This window comes from Schistocerca cancellata, chromosome 3 (genome assembly GCF_023864275.1).
Source record: "Schistocerca cancellata isolate TAMUIC-IGC-003103 chromosome 3, iqSchCanc2.1, whole genome shotgun sequence".
NCBI classification, from domain to species: domain Eukaryota; kingdom Metazoa; phylum Arthropoda; class Insecta; order Orthoptera; family Acrididae; genus Schistocerca; species Schistocerca cancellata.
Window position 1 is genome coordinate 826,126,681 of NC_064628.1, and position 7,126 is coordinate 826,133,806.

At 43.7% G+C, this 7,126-nt stretch overlaps 1 non-coding gene across 1 annotated transcript; it reads left to right on the forward strand.

The window, feature by feature from the left end:
* The first annotated feature begins 4,641 nt into the window (after positions 1 to 4,641).
* On the forward strand, positions 4,642 to 4,714 carry Trnaa-cgc (transfer RNA alanine (anticodon CGC)). Its single transcript has one exon. It is a non-coding gene; the product is annotated as a tRNA-Ala (tRNA).
* Positions 4,715 to 7,126: the final 2,412 nt, after the last annotated feature.

Consider the following 7,126-nt stretch of genomic DNA (forward strand, 5'->3'; position numbering starts at 1 on the left):
GTCAATTGTTCCCTTATGCTCTCCCTGAAACTCTGTACAACCTCTGGTTCTTTCAGTTTATCCAGGTCCCATCTCCTTAAATTCCCACCTTCTTGCAGTTTCTTCAGTTTTAATCTACAGGTCATAACCAATAGAATGTGGTCAGAGTCCACATCTGCGCCTGGAAATGTCTTACAATTTAAAACCTGGTTCCTAAATCTCTGTCTTACCATTATATAATCTATCTGATACCTTTTAGTATCTCCAGGGTTCTTCCATGTATACAACCTTCTATCATGATTCTTAAACCAAGTGTTAGCTATGATTAAGTTGTGCTCTGTGCAAAATTCTACCAGGCGGCTTCCTCTTTCATTTCTTAGCCCCAATCTATATTCACCTACTACGTTTCCTTCTCTCCCTTTTCCTACACTCGAATTCCAGTCACCCATGACTATTAAATTTTCGTCTCCCTTCACTATCTGAATAATTCCTTTTATTTCATCATACATTTCTTCAATTTCTTCGTCATCTGCAGAGCTAGCTGGCATATAAACTTGTACTACTGTAGTAGGTGTGGGCTGCGTATCTATCTTGGCCACAATAATGCGTTCACTATGCTGTTTGTAGTAGCTTACCCGCATTCCTATTTTCCTATTCATTATTAAACCTACTCCTGCATTACCCCTATTTGACTTTGTGTTTATAACCCTGTAGTCACCTGACCAGAAGTCTTGTTCCTCCTGCCATCGAACTTCACTAATTCCCACTATATCTAACTTTAACCTATCCATTTCCCTTTTTAAATTTTCTAACCTGCCTGCCCGATTAAGTGTTCTGACATTCCACGCTCCGATCCGTAGAACGCCAGTTCTCTTTCTCCTGATAACGACGTCCTCTTGAGTAGTCCCCGCCCGGAGATCTGAATGGGGGACTATTTTACCTCCGGAATATTTTACCCAAGAGGACGCCATCATCATTTAATCATACAGTAAAGCTGCATGCCCTCGGGAAAAATTACGGCCGTAGTTTCCCCTTTCTTTCAGCCGTTCGCAGTACCAGCACAGCAAGGCCGTTTTGGTTATTGTTACAAGGCCAGCTCAGTCAATCATCCAGACTGTTGCCCTTGCAACTACTGAAAAGGCTGCTGCCCCTCTTCAGGAACCACACGTTTGTCTGGCCTCTCAACAGATACCTCTCCGTTGTGGTTGTACCTACGATACGGCTATCCGTATCGCTGAGGCACGCAAGCCTCCCCACCAACGGCAAGGTCCATGGTTCATGGCATCTACACTACTGGCCATTAAAATTGCTACACCACGAAGATGACGCGCTACAGACCCGAGATTTAACCGACAGGAAGGAGATGCTGTGATATGCAAATGATTAGCTTTTCAGAGCATTCACACAAGGTTGGCACCGGTGGCGATACCTACAACGCGCTCACGCGAGGAAAGTTTCCAACCGATTTCTCATACACAAACAGCAGTTGACCGGCGTTGCCTGGTGAAACGTTGTTGTGATGCATCGTGTAAGGAGCAGAAATGCGTACCATCACGTTTCTGACTTTGATAAAGGTCGGATTGCAGCCTACCGCGATTGCGGTTTATCATGTCGTGACACTTCTACTCGCGTTGGTCGAGAACCAACGACTGTTAGCAGAATATGGAATCGGTGGGTTCAGGAGGGTAATACGGAACGCCGTGCTGGATCCCAACGGCCTCGTATCACTAGCAGTCGAGATGACAGGCATCTTATCCGCATGGCTGTAACGGATCGTGCAGAGACGTCTCGATCCCTGAGTCAACAGATGGGGACGTTTGCAAGACAACAACCATCTGCACGAACACTTCGACGACGTTTGCAGCAGCATGGACTATCAGCTCGGAGACCATGGCTGCGGTTACTCTTGACGCTGCATCACAGACAGGAGCGCCTGCGATGGTGTACTCAACGATTAACCTGAGTGCACGAATGGCAAAACGTCATTTTTTCAGATGAATCCAGGTTGTGTTTACAGCATCATGATGGTCGCATCCGTGTTTGACGACATCACGGTGAACGCACATTGGAAGCGTGTATTCGTCATCGCCATACTGGCGTATCACCCGGCGTGATGGTGTGGGGTGCCATTGGTTACACGTCTCGGTCACCTCTTGTTCGCATTGACGGCACTTTGAACAGTGGACGTAATATTTCAGATGTGTTACGACCCGTGGCTCTACAATCCATTCGATCCCTCCGAAACCGTACATTTCAGCAGGATAATGCACGACCGCATGTTGCAGGTCCTGTACGAGCCTTTCTGGATACAGGATATGTTAGACTGCTGCCCTGGCCAGCAGATTCTCCAGATCTCTCACCAATTCAAAACGTCTGGTCAATGGTGGCAGAGTAACTGGCTCGCTACAATACGCCAGTCACTACTTTTGATGAACTGTGGTATCATGTTGAAGCTACATGGGCAGCTGTACCTGTACACGCCATCCAACCTCTGTTTGACTCAATTCCCAGGCATATCAAGGCCATTATTACGGCCAGAGGTGGTTGTTCTGGGTACTGATTTGTTAGGATCTATGCACCCAAATTGCGTGAAAATGTAGTCACATGTCAGTTCTAGTATAATATATCTGTCCAATGAATACCGGTTTATCATCTGGATTTCTTCTTGGTGTAGCAATTTTAATGGCGAGTAGTGTAGATTTAGAGATACTTTTAAACAGCTTGCCGAAGGAAAGGCATGTAATGACTGAAAGAACAGGACGAGCGGCGTCAAACGATATGTCGCTTCTTTAGAAAAATGTTCTCGAACCGGTCGAACATACCGTATGTTATGATATTTAGGAGCACTCGTCCATGTTGCTACAACATAACTTAAAATTTCGTCCCCCGTTTTCCATTAGGTCGCTGTCTCTGCCTTTCCTGGTCTTGTGGAAACCAACAAATACATTCGTTGCCCCATCCACCATCCGTTCACCTGGCTTCATGTACAGCCCCACATCCTATTCATTTTAAATACTGAGTTATTGTATCTTTCTCACAACTCTGTTCGCCAATCCATTATTTATTTTCCTCTACCTCTTAGACGTTCTCAACATAGATCATATAACCTAACCACACTCCGCCGTATATTAATGACTCGTGCAACCCAATGGGCTGTCCTTGACAGACAAGGCATCGATTCCGAAAAATAAACTTCCTCTGAAAGAATGCCAATAAGATTATCATTTATCGTTGTCGAACAATTAAATATGTTGTATAACTACGATCGCAAACAGTCATTTAATTCAAGAGTAATTAATTTAGAGTAGTCAGCCAGTATTTTAATGAATTTAATGAATTACATAACTAAAATTGGTTGAAATATTAGGTATTGGATTGCTGCATATGGAAACTATCTCATGCTGCAACAAAAGTCATGAATCTGTACCTTTCTGGTTGAAAACGATACTGTGTAGCAAGGACTGACGTGTGTTTAGGCAGCAACGGTAAACACACACTTGGAAACTCAAATGAAGATACCACAATAACGATATGATAGCGAGTTAACTATTACTGTTTTGAAACACTTTGGAATCAGTGAAAACTAATACTAATCATTCACGAGCAACGCGTAACGCGGCATATGCAGCGCAACCTCACTCACAATAATGTTGACTATCGTTGGTTTATGTGAAGCAATACCTACGACTTTTTAATATTCCATACCAGACTTTATAGCAGCTATGTTGAACATGATTTTACCAACAGCTGCAATCACGATAGACAACTAAGAAATTACGTGAGCCAAGATTACATAATACCGAATGTCCAGTACGGTCTGTAATTATTCTATGGTGGTGAAACTTGGTAGGTATGTTAATACATTAATTCGGAACCGATTTACGCCGGAAAACAAATTAGTTCCAGCTGTAGCAACCAGGTACAAATCTGGCGCTGTGTTTGACAAGCCATAACGTGCATGAAATGAATTGGCAATTGCAAATAAGGCCAGCTATCAGCCGTGGAATGGAATGACGACAATGAAAATGTGTGCCGGACGAGGACCCGAACCCCGATTTCCCGTTTATCGTGAGTGGTCGCCTTGCCATTTTGCTATCCGCGCACGACTCACTGCCAAACCCACACTACCATATGTCATCAATCAAGCGTCTACGGCCGGCACTCCTACATTCATTACATACTGTATATTCCCTTACTGCTCACACATCGTTACTTAAAAGTCGCTTGCACGGTATCGGCGCATAAATACGATATTGCAGTGCCTGTGTTATTCTGATTACGATGCAAAGTTCCTTTGGACATACATACCGTGATTGGCCGCTATGGTCATCAAGAAGAGAGACCGCCTCCTGTTAGTGAAACTGTTTTATTTAGACGGCAGGTATTGCAACGCTGCGTTGAGAGAGTATCGCCGACTGAAAGATCTCAGGAGATGTCCGATGTCATTAAATGGTCTAAAGAAGATAATAATGAAATTCGAAAACACGGGTGAGTTTGGTGTGGCACCTGGAAGAAGAACGCGTCCTATCCGGGTGGAAGTTATCGACGAGGTTGCTGTTTCTGTAAATGAATACACAGGACTTGCCTCGGGTAGCGCTAGGGCTCGTTCAGTATCACGAGAATTGTCTATCCCATGGTCATCAGTCGGAAAGTTTTGCACCGAGCGAGGTGGCGCAGTGGTTAGCACACTGGACTCGCATTCGGGAGGACGACGGTTCAATCCCGTCTCCCGCCATCCTGATTTAGGTTTTCCGTGATTTCCCTAAATCGCTTCAGGCAAATGCCGGGATGGTTCCTTTGAAAGGGCACGGCCGGTTTCCTTCCCGCACCCGAGCTTGCGTTCCGTCTATAATGACCTCGTTGTCGACGGGACGTTAAACACCAATCTCCTCCTCCTCCGGAAAGTTTTGCGGTCTATTTTACATCGGCACTCGAACAAGATGCAGACGGTGCAACAACTGAAACCCCTATGATCCACAGCAGCGTTCTAAATTGCTCTGGCTTGGATCAATGTTGATGACATGTGGCCGAACAATATTCTATAGAGTGACGAAGCAAATTTTACGCTACAGGGTCCAATGAATACACAGAACTGCGAAATCTGTTAGACTGTTAAACCGCGTGTTGTGTACGAGGAGCCATTAACACTCCCTGTGTGACTGTATGGCGTGGATTCACAAGCAGCTTTATCCTCAGTCCGTTTCTGTTTTTCCTCTTTAAATGGAATATACCCAGAGCGCCCGTCAGGTGCACCGTGGCGTCTATACCTTATAGACACCACCTGGTACAACTTGTGATCCCTGCTTTCGAAGAGCGCAGCTGTGTGGAAACCACTATTTTCATGCAAGATGGGGCAACACCTCATGTCGCTCACCCAGTGAAAGATTTGCTTTTCGCAGCCTTCCATGAACGTGTTATCTCCAGAGGTTTTCCAGACGCGTAGCCTGCAAGATCACTTGATCTGAATCCATGTGACCACGGCTCTTGGGAATATTTACAACAACGCGTTTAGCACGGCCACGTTCTTTCTCTGCCTGATCTGCAGACCAGAATACAGGAACACATTACTCATATTGTACCGGAACTACTGCGAGTAACTGTTCATCACGTCGTTCAGTGGGTGCAGCATCTAGTCGACGTCTCTGGTGCTCATACTGCACAAATTGTGTAAGTGGTGGTTAATAAGAAAATCAACATTATGCCTTTCTCACTTGTTTGTCCTTTTATGCCCATATCCCTTTCCAAATCCATTACGTGTTGAAACATTTCTATATGTCTTTCTTGCATTCACAGCGCCACAATTGCACCTGGTGCCCAAAATTGGAACTAATTTCTTCTCCAGCGTAAATGGGACCAGCATTAACTCACCAGTATTTCTACCAAGTTTGTCTGCCACATGATAGTTACAACCCACGTTATACCTCTGTCAGTAGCTGCACAGTGATTATAACCACCCGGTACATTTACAGGACACAAAATACATTCACTTTAATTACGTATAATAATTCACTACATATTGCACTACTTTGAAGCTATCTTTATAATGTTTTTGGATTCTAGATAATGTACGGTCCCTAATTTTCTCACCGTTTCTACTACAGTACACAGTCTACAAACTTTATATGTATGCTGATTTCCAGTACAGCGAGAAAAGCTACGAAACACAGTTTAACACATACAGTCGCAACACTCTCTGGTGTGAAAGTTGTTACCCTTCCACAACTGGAGCGACACTAGCGCTCCAAACGGTGAGAAAGCACACACTGACATGTGTCGTAAGGATAACGTACGTTATATTTATTTTTATACTTAATTAACGTAATAATTGTTATATTTTTGCATTCCAAGCATTATTAAATTACCAAAGCACATGAATTATTGTTAAATAAGTGTGAAAGCTGCCGATTTTCACAGATTCATTGACATAAACTGCAAGTTACTCACGAAGAAAAACTTTCAAATATGTGTTTAGTTGCAGCTTACTGTACTGATACCAAGAGAAAATAAATACATATTTCAAGCAGTAGAAGCATATATTTGTATTGGTGTGTGCTCTTATTACGATAGGCACTTTCCTTGATAAGTAAAATTTATTTTATGGCGTATAATGATTCGCCCATTCTTACACTTCATTTGACTTTCTAATACACGAATATTTTTGTACATGTAATTTCTTTTGCTTCTAAAGCGCATATGTTGAAGATTCTTGCCGACTGTGGCTCAGGTGTAGCAACAATTATGGATTTCGTTTCTTCCCTGTTGCGAAAGAGATTTATTGCTTTTTGATGTTTTATTATGACGTTTGTGTAGTTTTCCTTCAGCTACAGGTGTGGTGGTTTATTTGGTACGTTAAATATTGTAGATATTACATTCCATACAAGTTTCCTGCGTTCAAATGGTTCAAATGGCTCTGAGCACTATGGGACTCAACTGCTGAGGTCATTAGTCCCCTAGAACTTAGAACTAGTGAAACCTAACTAACCTAAGGACATCACAAACATCCATGCCCGAGGCAGGATTCGAACCTGCGACCGTAGCGGTCTTGCGGTTCCAGACTGCAGCGCCTTGAACCGCACGGCCACTTCGGCCGGCCTTTCCTACGTTCCACACCCACTGGTTTGGCTGGAAGTGAAGCGAACAAAACTTC